A 20,572-nucleotide genomic window follows, 5' to 3' on the forward strand; every position below is an offset into this window, starting at 1 on the left:
CTCTATAGAGATGAGGCCAGATCATAGCACACCTCTCCCTAAACATGCGTGCCCCATTTATAAACATTGACCCTTCCTTCGAAGGGCTATACGGGCCCCAAGAGACAGAGATGGTGTGTGCCTCTGGGCATGTATCCTGAAAACAGAATGGTCACCGGATCTCTTTGTATGGGCCTGTGGGTGTGCTGTCCTCTAGAAAATCTGCATTTCATCAACACGCCCAGATGTGGGGTGGATAATGGATGGTGTTAACCTCAAATCATGAGGCAATGTGTCCCAGAGAGAAGGTTCGAAACAGCATTTCAAAATACAGTCAATAAAGAAAGGGCTGACTGAAAAAGTGATTTACAAAGCGAAATATTGAAAAAACATGAAGGTGTATTACAAAATTCAAAGGTGCAATACAAAAATAGTAAAATACAGCAATAGTTTCGGTTAACTGCATAAAGTAATTGCCATAAAGGCTCTCACTAACAAGAACAATGCAGAATATTAGGCAAAATCATAAATAGACCAAGGGCCAGATTTGGAGTTTTGCAGAGGGACCACTCCATCACAAATGTGATGGATAGCCAGTCTCCATTAATACAAATGCCATAGGATATAATTGAACTTGTAATAAGGTGGACAGTAATATGTCCGCCAAACTCAAAATCAGGCCCCAAGTCTCAAATGTGCAGCAAAATCTGTGAAAAATAGGGCAACATCCCTAGGGGTCAGTGAAAGTCTTCTGCCTCACCCCCAAATACAAGGGTTTATAGATAGTTTTCTTACATTGATAAGACCCAAACATAATCCAGTAGGAAAAGAGCAAACTCCCCTATATATTAAAAATTACCTTCTAGGTACATGTGAAGCCCAAAACTTTGAAAGTCAGCATGGTATGATCAATGCTTCAACAAATCACAAATCACTCTGCAGCACACATAGAAAGAGCAAAGGCCATGAATGATTGTTTATGAGCAGGAAGGTGTCCCTTCCTGCACACAAACAATCATTACAAAATGATGATTTGGTACTTCTATGTGTGCTGCCTCATGCAGTACACATAGAAGAGCCAAATCGCCATTGTAAGTTGTTTATGTGCAGGAAGGGACACATTCCTGCACATAAACAATCAATCCCCTGAACGCAGACGCTCTTGAAGTATGGTGCAAGGATGCCCGCATTGGTGCTGGCAGCTAAATTTAGCACAGAGGGAAACACAGGGGTGCGGCGTATTTTAGTAAATACAGCACCACGCTGCACCACTTTTTAGTAAATCAGGCTCTAGCTATGGTAGAAACATGGTTAACAAACTGCAATCCCACACAACACAGGAGTTGAGGCTGCTCTAACTAAAAAAACAGTGGCTCAGAGTTTGATGCACTTGCATACCAAATCACCATGTAAGTATGGGAGTAACTAAAACCAGGAACAGTTTAATCAGTAACACAAAAGACACAAAAAACATGCAAATATAGTGGTAGATGAAAAAGTTAAAACAAAAGTCCCAGGTAACAAAGGGGCGTATTAACAAGCCTCTAGCATCTCCTTGCACCATATTAGATTCATGTTTTTTTACGCTCATGTGGTGTTAAGCAGGCATTTTTGCTACGCCGTATTTACAAAGTGGTGCAATGCATGCATTGCGCCACTGTGCACCCCTTTGGGTTCATTATGCCTGCATCAGGCATAATGTATGCAAGGGGGGCGTTTGAGTGGTAGGAGGCACTTAAAATGGCACCATGAAATTTACACCATTTCACTGTGCCATTTCTGGTGTTATTTTTAACACCTGCTCAAAGCAGGCGTTAAAATGGTGATCCCATAGTAAGCTATGGGCCTCCTTGCACTTTGCTGCACTAGTGTCAACATTTTTTACGCTATCGCAGCAAAGCCCCACAATAGCATCAAAAATGTTGACGCTATTGGCCTGACGAAAGTGATGGTGTGCCATATTGTAAATATGGTGCAACCATGGTGTCATTAGGTGGTGGTAGGGGTATGCAAGAAACGTTGCACGTCGGGACTGATGTTCCACGATGGACCACTTTCTTGTAAATATGCCCCCAACTATCATGCACTTATGAAACAAGGAAAATACATTAAAATACAGACTAACACAACTATGCACACCTCAGGACCAAAAGCAGGTATTTTATTAAGAAGACTCAAATATAACTATTGAGGAAAAAATAAAGCTTCTGTATAAAACAAATTACTACCTAGGTGCGGCCGAAGGCCAGACAGTATCCACTCCCCAATCCAAAGCTAGCAATTCAAACTAGACAACAGAACATAGATCTAAGCTTACCATAAAATGGCTTCTGTCAATGCTGAAAACTGCATGACCTCCAAACAGAGCATCTGCCTCCAAGGTTCTGCTGGATTAGCACTCATTCAGCAAACAAACACATATTGCACATCTGCACTATTACTTGGAGGCAGGATGGCTGCTATCAGGTGTTTGGTAATTTGCTTCTCTGATAATTATTGTGGGCAAGCTGCCCCCGGGATACAAATACATCTGCATAATTCTACATAATCAAGCAACTAGGGAGATGAGGTTGGGACCTCTCATAAATTGAATCTGATGAAAGGTTAGTAGGAAAGATATGGTTTTGTGAAGAAACGATAGTTCCATGTGAAACCTTAGTGTTGATTTGACGAGTGAAGTGAAAAACTGAGTGAAAATAGACCCCACAGTTTTTTTACTTCTCCAACGTGTTAGTGCAGTAGGTCTTATAATAGTTACTGGAATGGCAGAGAGGCAGTCTCTTTATCTCCAAATATTAGGATTACTGTCTTAGAACTATTCAGGCAATGGAAGACTTTTCTCTTTCAGTGTTGGATGCAGTCTAGACTATGAACGTTTTCGGCCCTCTGGATTGTTATCTGAACAGAACACTCAAACAGTTCTGAAGGCAAAAATGGAATGCTACAGCGCCACCCAAGTAGAGATAGTAATCAATCACAAAAATCATAAAACACCCCCTGTATCCCCAGAATAAATTTCAAGCATCATTTCATGTAAACATTCTAAATATAACATTTGAAAGGATATAAAGAACAATTCCGAACAATGACCATAACCTCCATTAATTCAACCTACCCTAAATTAATCTGTTTTTGTCTCTTCATCCTATGAAAACTCTATTATAGCGCATTGGTCGACAAGCGACAGAAATTATGGCGCTGGTCCAGCAATGCGTGGGGAGGCCTATTGGAAACAATGGGAGCGTCACTTTAATGCCTGCTTTGGGCAGGTGTTAAAAATGACGGGAAAAACGGTGCAGTGAACTTTTGTAAATTTCCCTGCACCATTTTTCTGGGCTTCCTATTGGGGGAATGCCCCCCTTGCATACATAATGCCTGTTGCAGGCATAATGTGGGGCAAGGGGTTACAAAGTGGCGCAATGCTTGCATTGCACCACTCTGTAAATCTGGCGTGGGGAAAAGGCCTCCTTGTCCCCGCCTTAGCATAAAAAAATGACGCAAGGGCGGCACAAGAAGGTGCTAAGGGCTTGTAAATATGCCCCTTAGTCTGGCCTCAACAGCCAAACCAAATTACATTGTGTGGAGAAATATGTTAAAATCTACTAGTAAGTATTCTATTGCATATTGAATGCATAAGACAGTGGCCAGCTATAGTTGGTTCACCCAGTTGTAGACCACAGACAATACACAAGGACCAATCTGTTCCTTAACTCCCCATGCCGGACCCCTAAACCGAGACCTTTCACCTAATCCAACTACCTCACCCACGCAGCCAATCAAATCTCGCCACTCAACTTCACCACTGCATCCTCGTGGACACCTCATTTACCTTTGCACTCACATTTTCATATACTAAGGGACACTGTTGTAGCATTAAGATAATTCTTTTGGCAGTACAGAAAACTTAGCAAGAAATGTTTTTTAGGCGCAAAAGTCAGAATAGCATTACACATTTGCTGCTAGCCCCCACAGCTAAGCAGAGTTTGTCTTTTTGGGTCATGTTCTTTACAAGAGGTATGTTTTATTCTTAAATCCCGTGCCTCATTCAGTTTATACAAACCTTCAGGTGGCAATGTCTAACACCGAATATTCTTGTTGCAAATTCCTTACCAAAAATTGTTGAAGTTGTCCTTTGGCGTGGGCCTTTAGACTCCAATGTTTCATAAAGTGTGATAAATTCGTAAAAAAAGGTGTTCCTTATATTAATATGCCCGTAGTCAATATGTTCACAAGCAAGAGTACATTCTTATAGAGACATTTTAAAAGATAGGTTTCCCATTAAATGTTGTTAGTACTTATTGCTGAGTTTTTCCTCTGACAAACCCATTTTTTTAGACTGAAGAAGAAGCTGTTACGTTTGGTGCAGCTTCAAGAGTTTGGATGTGTGATGGCAATTACTTTCACCTGGGTGCTGGTCTTCAGTGTACTCTTGTATCTTTGGAATGTCTCATGCGGTATGGAGGTGATTATGTGTTGTACTTAATATTGAATTATAGAAATTAATATCACACTGATGATCAAGTGAGTATGACCCTCATTACAGCCCTGGCGGTCAAAGACCGCCAGGGCTGTTTTGACGGAAGCACCGCCAACAGGCTGGCGGTGCTTCACATGGGATTAGGACCGCGGTCGCACCGCCGGGACCGGCGGTTTCCTGCCATGTTGGTCCCAGCGGTTGTAATCCCCCAGCAGCGCTGCCCAGGGGATTACGAGTCCCCCTCCCGCCAGCCTTTTCATGGTGGTATGAACTGCCATGAAAAGGCTGGCGGAAAGGGGAGTCGCGGGCCCCTGGCATGGGCAGTGCAGGAGCCCCCTGCCACGGCCCCATAGAGCTTTTCACTGGCTGCATAGCAGACAGTGAAAACCGCGACGGGTGCAACCGCACTCGTCGCACCGCCGCAACACTGCCGGCTCCATTTGGAGCTGGCTCCCTTGTTGCGGCCGAGATCCCCACTGGGCCAGCGGGCGGAAACTAGGTTTCCACCCGCCGGCCCAGCGGGGATCTCCAAATAGACACTGTGGGGGTGCGGCCGCATTGGCGGCTGCACGGCGGTTTCAACTTGGCGGGCGGCGCTTGCCGCCCGCCAACGTTGAAATGAGGGCCTATGTATTTTATGACGAGTAGCCTGTCAATCAGCCAGCGATTATTTCCACTTATTAAAAGTGACAGGTAAATCGAAAGTTACTAGGCCCATTAGAAGATAAGGTAGGACAGTCAGCTTTACACTAACACTCTGAAGGACACTGAAAATACTTTGCACAAGCTGAGCCGTGCTGGTGCATGTTGACTTGAGTTGCCCTCGTCAATTCTGGTTGCACACAATAAGTTACTAGGTCTGCATCCACTTTCCGAGGAGGCACTGCGTCTGGTGCACAAAGACTTGAGTTGCACCAGACGGTTACGCTCCCATGTGAAAAGTGCTCATTGCTGTACCTCCACAAAAATGAGGCACAACGTCAGGGGGCCGATGACCTGAATCGCCCCTACCATATAATCGCTCCAAAGACAATTCCCAATGTGGTGCCACCTCAGGAAGAGACACCAGTCTGGTGCATGATGACTTGAACCGCACCCGATACTCCCGGATGCTCCCACGAAGAACACAAATTCGCACCTCTCTGGAATGAGGCACAGCATCTAACGATCAATGACTTGAGTCAGTCTAGATCATCCGGTCACACAAAGAACTTAGGTTCCGTACTTCCCTGGAATGAGGCACAATGTATGTGGCGCGATGACTTTTGTTACACCTGACTCCGTGTCACACACTTAGACGAAAGTTCAGCAGTACCATACAAGACAGGGTTTAGCATAACTCTGGTTCGACTCTGACCTCCGAGGGCTGCAACCTAGGAACGGAGCACAGCATGCAATACGTGTGCAGCTAAGGGTTACATGAGAGAAATGGCTCACTTGACAACAGCGGGCCACGCGGGCTCCCGCAACCGGTAATCCCACTCACACCACAAGATGTCTTGGCATGCAGCGGTCCCCACGATGAAAGGCCACTCACCTGAAGTTCAGGCCTTACTTGCAGGCTCACACCATGGAATTCCAGTCTCCAGACACAACACTTAACTGACTCTCACACCGCTGCTGCCCGTTGGAGTCCAGCATATGATGTAGAAGCAGGAGAGGGTACTTCTCTACAGATGGTAACGGCAGACAATGTAAATCCCTTGCCGGAGGTCTTTGATGTCCCTGAGACCTCTGCAGAGAACAGGGGGCAGCCAACCTGTCTTTGGAGAGTACACATGGGTTACAAAGGCAGGCAGTCGGCTCAGGCCAGCCACAATACATGAAGGGTGCACGGATCTCTTCCTCAGATAGTTTTCTCCTACGCACAACAGATTCCTCTGGTAGTGCATACCACGTGGTCCAGCAGCCCAGGTCCCACTTTGCTGAAGAAACAACTCTGCCTTGCTGAAAGATAGTACCCCTGGTTATACTGTGCCTTTGAAGTTAGAGGTTGTTCAAAGGTTCTTCCTTTGAACCACAGATGTAGCCCCTGTATTTCCTCCCCATCCACCCCAAAGGACGTGGAATGTAGATCCTTATCTTTAGTGGGGCCGTGCTGTGTCTCCGAGAGGCCAAGTGTCAGAAACCTCTCCCTTCAATAGATCTATCTCAGGCCCTAAATGGCAGGGGTCTGTTGGTCTGGATGCCTATGTTTTATGGCTGTCACTTGGGGGAATGCACAGATGTGCTTTTCCCCCGCACCCAGTGGAATGAAGCTGAATTTACAGGACACACAAAGAATTTTAGAATCTAGAAATGCCCACTACCTAGAAGCGGCATTTCTAGGGCATTAACAATAAAACAGCTTTTACCATTATAGGGGCTTTCTCACTCTGAATCCAATGATACCAAACATCATGAGGATGCTCCTCTGAAATCCACTATTGCAGCCAGACCTAATAAGACTCTTTGCTCCATGTTACCTTATGGGCAGAGCAGCTCTCATGGGCAGTGCGAACATGCACGGGTGTTCCAAGCCCCTGGGCACATGCACCCTTCTGTACCTACAAGTCTGCAGAGGCATGCTGGACACTTAGGCCGTCATTATGACACTGGCAGTCGGGTGACCGCCACGCCGGCAATGGGGGTAGTACTGTTGCCAGGCTGGCGGTAATGACCAACAATTTATGACCGTGGCGGTGATCCCTCCCTAATACAGCCAATGTACCACCCCAACCACAAGTGTGGTACGACCACTGACTACGGCAGTAGCCACCTACAGGCAGGGGGAAAACAAGTATCCACCCACCATATCATGACGTAGCAGACCGCCAGGATTTCCGGGGTTTTAGCACTGCCACCAAAAGCCTGGTGGAAACACATCATATAAACGGAGAGACTCACCTTCAGGAACACAGAGGAGTCCGCGGCCGCCATGGAACCAGAACTGGAAGTCTTCCCAGTGCTGTACCACGCGATGGCCTTCCAGGAGCACCAACACCGATAAAGATGATGACGGTGAGTACAGCCGCCTAGCACACAAGGGAGGGAGGGGAGAGTGACACACACATACACAACACGCACCATACACACACACCACACACCCAGAACAATCTGCAGAGTAAATCAACAGCAACAGAACCCAGGAGCAAGAAAGCTAGGACACATACCTTTGGTCCAACTACTGTAATCATGTTGAATAATGAGCATTGTTAGACTTGACATCCTTGGCGTGGTCTCCCCTAACTTTTTGCCTCTGTTTCCCAGGTTGTTGATGTATGCTGGACTCTGTTTTTGCTGTTTTTGTTACTCTGGGCACTTTACCACTGCTATCCAGTTCTAAAGTGCAAGTGCTCCTATGTAAAATGTATGTGCAATTGACTTTCCCTGATTGGCATATTTGATTCACTAGTAAGTTCCTAGTATGGTGCACTATAGGTGCCCAGGGCCTGTAAATCAAATGGTATTAGTGGGCCTGTAGCACTGGTTGTGCCACCCACATTAGTAGCCCTATAAACATGGCTCGGACCTTCCACTGAAGTGTCTGTGTGTGCAGTTTTAAACTGCCAATTCCACTTGGCAAGTGTACCCACTCGCAAGGCCTAAACTTTCCCTTTTCTTACATGTAAGGCACCCCTAAGGTAGGCCCTAGGTAGCCCCATGGGCAAGGTGCAGTGTATGTTTAAGGCAGGACATATACTAATATGGTTTATATGTGTTGACAGTGAAATACTGCCATATGTGGTTTTCCCTGTTACAAGGCCTATCTCTCTCATAGGTTAACACGGGGCTGCCTTTAAATATTATTAAAGTGCAGATTCCCTTTATGGAGCTTAGGGTCTCTGAGCTCATAATTTAAAAATACATCTTCTAGTGAAGTTGGTTTTAAGATTGTGTGTTTGAAAATGCCACTTTTAGAAAGTAGGCATTTTCCTACTTAAACTATTCTGTGACTCTGCCTGTTTGTGGATTCCCTGTCTGGGTCACTTTGACAGTTGTGCTGTTTGCACCTCTCTCTAGACAGTGACACAAAAGAAGCTGGGGTGTGGACTGCATATCCTGATGAGCCATCTGTGCTAGGAGGGAGGAAAGGAGTGGTCACTTACACCTGAAAGGGCTGTGCCTGCCCTCACACAAAGCAGTCTCCAACCCCCTGGTGTGTGTCTGGGGCCTGGCTTGGGCAAGGCAGGATCTTGAAAACAACAGACTTCTCTTTGAAGTAGGCCTACTTCAAAGGCAGAAAGGAGTATAAGAAGAAGACCCAAAACCCCTGAAGATTAGATCACTTCTGGAATCTAGAGGAACCGCTGCCAAGGAGAAGAGCTGAAGAGCTGAGGAGAAGTGCTGCCCCTGCCTGTGACTGTGCTTTGTTGGGCTATCCTGCAGTTGCTGCTTCTGCCTGTGAAAGGGGACAAAGACTGGACTATGTTGTGCATCCCTGCTTGAGAAGAATCTCCAAGGGCTTGAACTGAGCTTGCCTCCTGTTGTTGAAGTCTCATGGCCATCAAAGACTTCCCCTGCCAGCACCTGGACTCTCTGCTGAGACTCCTGCCCTGCCAAGTGGTGCCCTATCCAGTTCCTGGGCCCTTGTAAGGTGAAGGCAGACAAGAACTGAAAATTCACGCACAGACCGCTGTGCGGGGAAATTTCCAATGCACCTTGCGTGACACAGCTAATAAACGACGCACCACCGGCTTCGGGGCTAAAATCAAGGCCCCACCTGCATCGCGGATGGAAGACTGACGCAATGTGGCTGGAGAAACGATGCGCAACACCTGCTAACGGAGGCTGCTAACAATGCAAAACCCCACACACAGAGAGGTTTTGGGATAACAAGTGACTGGATTTTCAATGCAACATCGCTGGGCGCGGAAAATCAACACAAAGCCTGCCCGGACCCGAGATGCCTGTCTGGATCAACACATCGCTCTCTTGCGGGAGAAAAGAAATGACGCACGCTGACCCGACCAGAGGAGGAATGACGCACAGTTGTGCTTGCGAGTGAGAAATCGATGCATTGCTGGCCTTTTTCAAAGCACAATCGCCTATGCAGCTTGATTTTGACTCTACCCATGTACTTTTATGAAATAACAGCATTCTCACTGTTTTCTAAGGATTAATACTCTTATTCTTTTGAAAATTCATAACTTGACTTGTGTATATTGTTTTTTTGTCATTTTGGTCTTCATTTGTTTAGATAAATATCTATTTTTCTAAACATGTGTTGTGTCATTTTGTAGTGTTTTCACTGAGTTACTATGTGTGTTGGTACAAATACTTTACACATTGCTTCTGAAGTTAAGCCTACCTGCTCATGCCAAGCTACCAAGAGGGTGAGCGGGGGTTAACTGAGGGTGATTCTCCTTTACCCTGACTAGAGTGAGGGGCCTTGCATGGACAGGGGGTAACCTGACTGCCAAACAAAGACCCCATTTCTAACAAGCGTAAATTCAAATAAATAATTATAAACATATTCACAGGCAGGGCCATTGGCCAGTCCAAAGTTCGCAAATGGCCACAGAGCAACATCCAAGGCCCAACTTGACTCCTGACAATCTAAGCACTACCCTGGGTAGGGGCATCATGGAGATAGCAGTCAGGCACCTCAGGGTGCAGGGGGAGGATGGGGTTTGGTGGGGGAGGCTTCTAGGGAGGTGGGTCCTTCTGTTTGGGAGGGGGTGGGTCCTTGACCTTCTGGGTAGGGGCAGAGGAGTGGCCTTGGGACGGAGGGGCCGGTGTGTCACTCTTGTTCCCCATAGTGGCGGGGAATCTTTTAGGGGGACAACCAGGAGTAGAATGAGAGGTGGAGGGACTGGACTGGAGGGAGGGGACTCTCCTCTTACGGGCAGGAGGGGGGTGGGGTGGGGAAGGGCAGAGGTCAAGGTGGGAAAGGAAAAGCTTCTTAGGACCAGTGGGGCGGGCTGTGGGAGGAGGAATAGGAGTGGAGGTAGAGGAAGTAGTTGTAGGAGGAGGTGTGCCGGACTTGGGTGCAGGTGCATGGACAGTGTGCGTGTGTGAGGTGGATGGCTGTTGGGTGTCTGAGTGGGAGCGTTTATGTGTCTTTGGAGGGAGGGCAGACGGGATGGGGAGGAAAAACAGGACGTGTGGATGTATGTTGTGGTGGTGTCTGCAAGTGTGGTGGGTGTGCTGCATGAGGTGGTGATGGTGGTGATGGCACATGTGGTGTGTGGGGTGCATGTCTGCTGGTCTGCTGTTGTGGTGTCTGTAGGCAAGGCTGTACAGGTAGCAAGATCTGGGACTGTTGATGTAGTGGATGCAGGTGTGAGTGCTGATGTGACTGTGAGGGAGGAGGAGGATGGGGAGACAGTGGAGGCAGTGGCTGTTTTTGTGTGTGCATCTGTGTATTGGCTGTGTGTGTGCTTGTGGTGAGAAGTCTGGTGCCTGTGTTTGTCAGTGCAAATCCTGTCTCTTGTTTTGGGTGTATGCTTGTCAGAATGTGTGCTTGGGATGGGTTGGGGGAGAGGAGACAGGGACTGGGAAGAGGTCGTTGGAGGGGGGTGGAAGAAACAGGGACACTGGCTGCCATCAGAGAGGAGGCCAGAGCCTGAAACGATCTATGTAGGGCCACCAAGCCACTGTGAATGCCCTCCAAGAAGGCTTTGCATTGCTGCATCTGGGACGCCAGCCCCTGGATGGCATTCACTATGGTTGACTGCCATACATAGATAGATCTCAGGAGGTCAATAGCCTCCACACTCAGGGCAGCAAGGCTGACTGGGTCAGGGCCTGAGGTGCGTGGTGCGAAGGAGATGCCCACCCTCCTGGGTGAACGGGCAACTGGGTGGAGGGGGGCTACTGGGAGGGTGGTGCTGGTACGGGGTGGCAGAAGATCTTGTAGCTTGTGTGGTCCCAAAGGGGTCCGCCACCACCAGGGAGTTTCCATCAGAGGAGAAATCTGAGTCAGTAGTATCAGCTCCAGTCTCCCCTGTGGTGCTCTCCTGGCCCTCCAACCCACTGGTCCCCTCGGTGTCGGTGGACTCTGCCTTCTGGGTCCCGTGGGCTGCAGCTCCCTCACTCGCCGGTGCCCCTGCTGCTTCACCAGATGATGCAAATGCACACATCAACAGGATGACAAAAGGAGAGAGGGTGGTGGAGAAAGAAAGGGGGAACAGGGTCAGTCACAGAACCAATAGCACAGATGTGTACACATCACAATCACTCCCTGGTACTTACATTGCGCAGTATGGACCACAGTGACAAACCATTGCCTAGGTATTACAGCAGGAAGGAACCCATACACTACCATCTGCACTGGGACCAACTAAGCCCTGTCTGCCATGGCATGCTAGCTACTTAGCAATCCCAAAAATGCATACCACCCTACATAGCTAAGCAAGACCACGCAGGAATGGCTAAACCAGCATATTGGGGCATCCACTAACTAGACTCTTGCACCCAAATCCCATGCCAGGCAACAAAAAATTAATACCACACACTCTGTACTCACCCTCTTGTGGTTGCTGTGCTGCCCTCAAGTACCCATCCGACTCAGGATTGGCCACCACCAGTATGCGGGCCATTAGGCGGATCAGGCTCCGACGGGCACCCCTCCCTCGTTGGGAGCCCGTCCTCAGCTGGACCTCCGCAGTCTTCCGGGTCAAGCTTCTCAGGTCTTCCCACTGTTTCCTGCAGTGGGTGTTCTGCCAGCTATGGACCCCCAGGGCCCGCACGTCCTTAGCGATGGCATGCCACAACCCCTTCTTCTGATGGTCGCTGACCTGCAGAGGAAACACAGACAGAAGGACATCATGAACCATACAATCCAGGCCATCAAGCAAATGGCTCACATACTGCATTTGCCCCCCATCAAGCACACACATGACCCGTACCTCTGCATACACATTGCCTGGAGCCATACCGCCCCAAATGACACACTGCTAGCACACACAAACATCTACATGTCACATCCAAGGTACCCATGATGTACTCACCTGTTGGTCTGGAGGCCAATACAACTGCCTATACATGGGCAGGACCCCATCCACAAGCCTCTCCAGCTACTCCCATGTGAAGGCATGCAGGTATGGGTGGTGGTGGGTTGGTAATGGTGACTCACCAGTGTCCAGTCCTTCGGGTACTCTATTGAGGCCCTCAGTATGCAGTATTACCAAGACTTTCTCCTCCCATGCTGTCAACTGTGGGGGAGGAGGTGGGAGTCCATTGCTAGTCCTTCTGATGGCGAGCTGGTGCTGTGCTGCATTGGAACGTGCCTTCCCCCGTAGGTCGCTCCACCTATTCCTTATGTCATCCCTTATGTGTGGGTTTGTTCTCATGGCGTTCAGTCTGTCCATGATCCTTCACCATAGCTCCATCTTCCTGGTAATGGAGACCTGCTGTACCTGTGCTCCAAACAGCTGTGGCTCTACCCTGACTATTTCCTCCACCATCACCCACAACTCCTCATCAGTGAAATGGGGGTGCCTTTGTATGGACATGGGTGTTGTGTGGTGTGTGTGTCATGCAGAGGGTGATGAGTGATGAGGTGAAGTGTGTGGTGTATGGTGTGTGATGGTTGAATGGGTAGTTGTGGTGTGTGTGTGCAGTTATCTCTGGGACTGGCGTGGCAAGGTGTAGCGGTCTTCTCATGTCTGCAAAGGTTTGTGGATGATGTGGGGGGGTGTTTTATAGTGCTGTTGGTGGGTGTATGGGGTATGTGTATTTGTGTCAGGTGTCGGTTTTCTTGTTCTGGCCACTATTTTCTTGTTTTGTTTTTGGGTGGCCATTTCCGCTGCTGCGGTTTGCACCGCCAATGGTTTACCGCCGTTGAATGTCTGCTGTGGTTATTCGTGGGTCATTATTTGGAGCCTGTTGTTTTGGGGGCATAACGGTATGGGTGCTAGTTCCAACAGTTTATCGCATTCGTTGGGTCTGGCGGATTTGTGGTTGTGGCTGGTTTCTGTTGGTTTGGTGTGTGTTTATGTCATGATCTGGTGGATGGATGTTTGCCTCCGCGCGGTATGTTGGCGGCCATCACCGCAGCGGTATTCAGAATTTACCGCCAATGTCATAATGAGGGCCTTAGGTTACAGCCACCACAAGGGGGTAAGGGCGTCTACACTGGCCTGCACTATCAGCCTCAGCCCCTATTTTTAGAATCCCCTTGTGCAAGTGTGCACACCCTGTCATGTGTTGCCAGAAACAATATGTATATGGAAAACCACCTATGTGCCAGTATGCGCACACAAGTAGTGCCAGACTCACTATGGGTGCAGATATTCACTGTGAGGCCAGCTATGCCAGACTCAATATACATTAAACCACCATTGTGTAGGTTGGCACACTCTGGCCTATTGGGCCAGACTCCATGCCTCCAAAGGTCCTCTAGTGCAAGTGCCCACCCAGAGGCCTGCCATGGCTGGTCCCGCCCATGCCACCTCTTATCCAGTAGAGAACATGTATGCGCACTTTCAGCCTGCACCTACAGGGGCAATGTCGAGGGCCTAAAAGCCACAAATAGGATACCGGCCCACCCCATGGGCATGGTCGAACCCCCCCCCTAGGTAGGGGACACCCACGTGAGGGTCTTCCCTACCAAAGCAGACTACCCTTTGTATACTTGCCCTGCCCTGTGCCTATCACTTTTTCCATCTTCGGGCCCTCCATGTGAGGTGTAAAGCTGGCTCAAGGTTGGCCACCACATAGGGGCTGCCATCCTGAACAGAGGCGCACTAGCGCCCCCGCCAGCCAATCCCATTGGGCCTAAGTCATGGTTGACCGGGTCTTCGAGGGGGTAGCACGCACAGTGTAATGGCCCTCAAGTAGCCAGGGCTATACCTGCCCCGGTATATGGGATACCTTTTTTACAGGGTCCTCCTCGGTACAGCACTTCAACGATGCCCATATCTGCCCCTTCCTAACATAGGTAGGAAGGGAGATGCACTTTCCCACTGCCATACAGTGGAGAAGTGCTCAGAGTCCTCAAGTCATGCACAGGGAGTCAGCAAATACTGGGAGAAAATGTCCCATGCCATGTCCAACACCTGAGGTCTGTATGCCAACCCACTATGTCCCATCTCAGAGTGCCCAGGATGGGTTTTCGACCTGGGGAGATCTTCCCTGCTTGGCTTCATAAGGAAGCTCTGACCGAGCCACAGGTTATAGCTCTGGCTGGCCCGTAGGTGGAGCCCCTTAGTCCTAGGCTCCATTCTCTGGCCCATCGTGTCTCCAAGTACCTAGGATGTGGTCCTGCAGGTCCAGGTATGACTCCCTTGCTTGAGCAGTTTAGGAAACACTGACATGGCCCTAGGACAGAGGTCTAGCTGACCCAGGAGTGGAAGCCCCTGGCCACAGGTGCCTTCCTTTGGGCCTCTCTGCCTGGGACGGGGTCCTTCAGGCTCCATGAGGGCTTCCCTGCTCTGCCAGGATACAAAGGTGCATCTGGACTCCAGGTCAGAATTTAGTGAGGCCCCCCACAGGCCTGGGCCTGAGGCCCACCTACGGCTGTAAGAATCCAGCCTGTGGAGTCCCTCTATGCCAGGCTGGCTCTTCTAACGGTAAAAGGAATCTGTTCCATAAGACACAGTGTGACCCTATGACTGCCCATCAAGTCCAGCTGTTGCTTCAAATCTAGACATCTGGTCACATATGTAGTAACAATGCATGGTGTGCCCAGATGGCTGTACTGCTCTGAACATCCTAATGAGGGCTTATTTGGCTCTTTGAGCCCAGTCAGATCCCCAGGAGTTCAGCTACCCTTGTTCAGACAACCTCTTTTGTCACCTGATATGCATGGATTATAAGAAAGGCAGGTTGCTTTCCTCCAGATTTGTAGGGTACAGGAACTAGGGACGTGTTTGTCATCCATTTGTCTGTGCCAAGCACTGCAAGGATCTAAGCTGACCTGCCCTGGACCACCGGGGTCCACAGCTGCCTTTCAGCCCTGTCTGACAGGCCTCTTCTCTGAGTCTGCCTTCTCAGAGAGTATGCAGAGATGCAAAGCTGAAATCCCAATGCAGGGTGGCCTTTTCAGGGATTGTCTAGCCTGCTCTGTACTCTGATCATTTACTGATCAGTAGTAAGCTGATGGGTGGGCCTCCTGAGTACCGGCCTCAAATTGCATGGTTGCTTTGATCATTGGCTGCTGTGGACTCTGCTCACAGCTCAGCCAGACCATCTGGTCGCTAGTTGGCCTGAGCCACCTGGTAGATGGCAAGCCAACATATGACCGATGGTCAGCCGGAGTGGCTACCTGCAAGCTTGTTGTTCCTCATGGGGTCTATAATCCTTTCTTTTTGGGGGTTAATAGTCACTGAAAGTCATTTATTTGATAGGCCCAGAAGGAGTAAGACAGAGAAATGTAACCACCTTGGCTAACCAGATCTGAGTTCCAAAAAGGTTGATATTATGCTTGTGCATCCAGGACAAAATAGCAAGGTTGGCAGGAGTGCAATGTTCCATACTCTGGACACGGTGGTGTTGGACCATGGAAGCATCCAGTTCTCCTCAGGGCTGACCAGCTCAAAACATCACCAGTGAGAGATGGGGGGAAGCCAGCATTACGCCTAAAAGGACCCGGTCCCCCAGTGTCTGACCAGAGAGGACTTCCCTTTCCAGGGCAGGGTGTTGTCAGAACAGAAGGAGTCCGAGGGATCCTCCAGGCCAACCCACTACAACAATCAAACAGTGATAGGTGGAAGAAGCATTGGCTTTCACTGGTTGGCCTGGTCCCTGCATACAGGCACTCCAGCCACCAGGCAGAGCCACCTAGCCTACCAAGGGAATAGTGGCCTTGGACCAGGTAGGAGTCTGGTGCTCCTCCTGGCTGAATAGTTCTACTAACCGTCAGTGCAAGGCAGGCAAAGCCAAGTCTTTTACCTCTGAGGCCTGGCTCCTATGGCCGAGGCTTCAGCATCCAGGAAAAGCCATCCAGCCTGCTGCACAGGGTAAAGTGGTGTCAAACCGGGGAATCTGGGCTCTTCTAGGCTGAACAGTTCTAGTAAACTCCATGTGAGAGGCGGCTGAAGCCACTGCTTTCACCTGGGAGTCTTGTTCCCCCAGAAGGGGCTCCAGACAAAAGGCAGACCGACCTAGTCTTCCAGGGGCAGGGTGGGTTTGGCAGGGAAGAGTCTGGGGCTCCTACAGGATGAATAGTTCCAGGAAACACTAGTGAGAGGGAGGTAAAGCATTGGTTTTTATTTAGGAGGCCTAACTTTCACATGTCCTGCCTGGGCATGGTGGTATCAGATCTGGGGCTCCTCTGGGTTTGTACAGTTCATGTAATCCCCAGTCAGAGGCAGGAGAAGCCATATCGTCCACCTGTGAGGCCTGGTCCCCCAAGCCAGGGTTCCAGCCACTGTGCATAGTCTCTTTCTCAACCCAGGGCATGGTGGTGTCAGGCTAGGGATTGGTTTAAAGCTCCTCTGAGTTTGTACAGTTCCAGAAATCCCCAGTTAGAGGCAGGTGAAGCAATGTTTTTTGTCTGGTAGGCATGGTCCCCCAGGCTGGGGCTCCAGCCACTGGGCATACCCACCTTCCCAAACCAGGGCAGGGTGATGTTGGACTGAGAAAAAATCTAGGGCTTCTCTGGGCTGAAACGTTACAGTAATTCACAGCAAGAGACAGGAGAAAACATAGTTTTCACCTGTGAGGCAGGGTCCCCCAAGCTGGGACTCCAGCTACTGTGCATAGTCTCCTTCTCAACCCAGGGCAGGGTGGCATCAGACCGGAGAGAAGTTTGGGGCTCCTCCGGGTTTGTACAGTTCCAGTAATCCCCAGTGAGAGGCAGGTGAAGCCATAGCTTTTGCCTGGTGGGCACAGTCCCCCAGGCTGGGACTCCAGCACTAGGCATACCTACCTTCCCAAACCAGGGCAGCATGGTGTTGGACTAAGAAAGAATCTAGGGCTTCTCCGGGCTGAAAAATTACAGTAATCCACAGTGAGAGACAGGAGAAGCCATATACTTTCACTTGTGAGTCCTGGTCCCCCAGACCGGGGCTCCAGCCACTGTGCATATCCTCCTTCTCAACCCAAGGCAGGGTGACATAAGACTGGGAAGAATTTGGGGCTCCTCTGAGCTGAACTCAGCTTCTAGTAATACTCAGTGAAAGCAGAGGTAAGCCATGGATGTTGCCTGGAAAGTCCGGTCCCCGCAGGCCAGTGCACCAGCCAGCAGGCCTGGGCTCCTTGCCTGCACGTGGCAAAGTGGCAACCCACCCTCAAGGGTTTGCCAGATATTAAGGTAGCCACCAGCTAGCTTATCAGCTTCAAAATGACATGTTGGCTAAAACGTCACCACTGATGTTTCATTCTCAACACTGATTCAGCCAACGCACAAATATTGATGTGCAGACTGAATGATTCACATCACCAGTCAAGCAGGCCTAATTTAAACTTTGTATGGCCCTAGCAGTAACCACCTACTATCACAGGACCAAAAGAAAAGGTCTTGGAATGTATTTTTTTTTTTCTCATTATATGAAAATATTGGGGCAGCTGAGAAACAGGCTCAATATAGGCATTGAGTGCTATAAATACACCTTGACAAGACCCCTTAAAAAAGGTGGATAGTTACTGAGGTTATCCTGCAACAGAACAACCTGTGAGCCAGTCAATATGCATTAGGCATCCAACTTAGACACCATATCTAATCCTGGTTTTAACACTAGTAATCAGTAGTAGTGAACAGGAATTTTTCACCCTGTGCCATTGGAGTGAGGCCTACAAGCTTACTCACATTTTAAAAGTTCCTCTTTTGTGTGCTTAGCTCACCTAGCCTAAATCAGATACGTGTGGAGTGCTGTGACTCTACATGGTTGTATGTGTACCTGAGAAGGGTACACAAAAAGGTTAGTGCTGTAGTGTGTGGTACATGGGGGATTAGTGCTTTCGCTAAGTTTATTTATGCATGTGAGGAATACATGACATGACGGATTTAATGCTGTGCAGTGTGTGTGCAATGAAAGCATGTGCTAGGAGTATGTGTGCTTGCGCGAAATACAACGCATGAAGGATTAAGTGTTGTGCAGTAAGCACATGGTGAGTGTGTATGTGCTAGCAGTGTATGTGTTTGTAAATAACATACCCTTGTCAAATGAAGAAAAACTTCAGTGCTGAACAGTACGTGCCAACTGAGTGTGTGTACTGAAGGCTTGTATACATGTAAGGGTTCAATGCATAGAAGTGTTAGTTCTGAACAGTAACTGAGCTGTAAATGTACACTAAGGGCCTGATGGAAGGGAATACTTTGTCCCAAATGTGATAGATATTCCGTCCGCCATATTCAAACCCATTATATCCTTTGGAGATTGGAATATGGCTGATGGGATATCCATCATGTTCGTTACTGAGTATTCCATCCCCCGAGATCTAAATCAGGCCCAGTCAGATTGCTTGTAATAGTATATTATAAGGAGGACCCTGGGTTCCATTTTGGGAAGGCCTGGCCTGCCTGGCGAAGACACAAGGAGGAGAGGATTTCCCCACAACAGATTTGTGTGTTGCTACATTCCTGTGAGCTGGGAGAGACACCCACTATATAGAAAAGGAAGAGATAACCTTTACACTTCAAAAGACTGCTCTTTGATAGACACATCTCAGAAAGGGAGACAGCACTGGTAAGGGAATCATAAAGAGTAGAGCTGGGGGGCTGGGGTTAACTTTTTGATGTACATATCACTGTGACTGACATCCAGGTGTGAATCTTGGTACATTCTTTGACTGTTTTGTGGAACAATCAGCTTCGGAGTCTTGTTTGCTGTGACAGACATCTTTCATGAGGAAAAGAGGAAAGAGAGAAGTGTCCACATCAAAAGAAGCACAACTTCAATATAAAACTTCAAAGACTCAAACTCTGACTCACATTTGGTGTCTGGAAAAGGACAAGAAAGCAGGGGTGGTTGAGTCTCCCAAAATTGGTCATCTGCCAAGTAGCCAAAAGAGCTGTGTGAGATGTAGAATTTCTGCAAGACTTCTACCTATGACCAAGACTGAGGGCCAAGGCCTTCTAGCCTCCCTGCTGGGTGACGAGACATCACACAGGACAAGGAGATCACCTGCCCTGGAGCCTGGGGCAACAATGCCTGGCTGCTTTCCAAGACCAGTGTGCTCTGTGAGGGAGAGGAGAGCATTGGAGGGAGTGAAGTCCAGTGGGGAGTGGGTGAGGTGGAAGGCTGTGCACCAATCAGGCCTGTGTGCGGTATCAACTCTGCAACCCTTGTATGCCAGGAGAGGGCTGCTTTGTTGGGAGCTGTATCAGAAGCACTGTATAAGAAGGACCAGGCTGCACCACTGTGCCGCGGTGAACCCCATATGCCAGATGGGGACACAGGTGAATTGATTTTGGCCCAGTAGTGCAGGACTTGTAACTGTCAATATCAGTGACCCCAAATGCTAGAAGGGGCCACAATAGTGAAGGTGATCACATCAGGATAGTTTGCGCCCAGATCATAATTCCTGCGGCAGTCCCGTATGCCAGGAGGGACTGGTGACCTAAGGCTCTGGTCGTCACCAGACAGCAGTACAGTTGGGCACTCATGGCAGGGATACACATCTTTACTATGTAGAGGACCTTTCAGTCCCAGGAACCACTTCACCTAAATATCCTGGAAATAAACAGAGTTTTAAATCTGGACAGTGCCCAGAACACAGTGCAACTTCCCACAGAAGGGTAGTCCCTTAACTTACCATCAGAATCACTGCTAATTCAGTTGTGGGCCAATGGGCTACTTGAAACTATGGAACTGAGAGACATGGTTTTTAATCCTGCCTCCCCATTTGGTCATAGTATGTGTTCTTGGGCAATCATTTCTCCATTTAGGCATGTCTTGGAGTATCTAGAATCTGTAACTTGCTTGTAAGTGTATGGTTTGCTATCTCCTGGGAGAGGAGAGCATTGTCCTATCTCACTGTACATTTACCAAAGTGCATTATAGAGATACAAATATAGCCTTTTGAGCAAGTTGTGGTGTGTTGCAGTCCGGTAAATCATACTCTCCATGCGCCTCTGTCCCAATTCTGACAGTATGTGTTCACTTTGAAACATGCTTGATGAAAGAAAGAAACATAAAACTAAATTTCCTAGTACAGGGTCCCACCATGATGTTCTTTCACACATTCAGGGGTATTTAACGAGAAGTGGCTGAATTCTGTATTTGCAGTTCTAAAGCTGCCCATGCT

Source organism: Pleurodeles waltl, chromosome 7, assembly GCF_031143425.1.
Source record: "Pleurodeles waltl isolate 20211129_DDA chromosome 7, aPleWal1.hap1.20221129, whole genome shotgun sequence".
NCBI lineage: Eukaryota > Metazoa > Chordata > Amphibia > Caudata > Salamandridae > Pleurodeles > Pleurodeles waltl.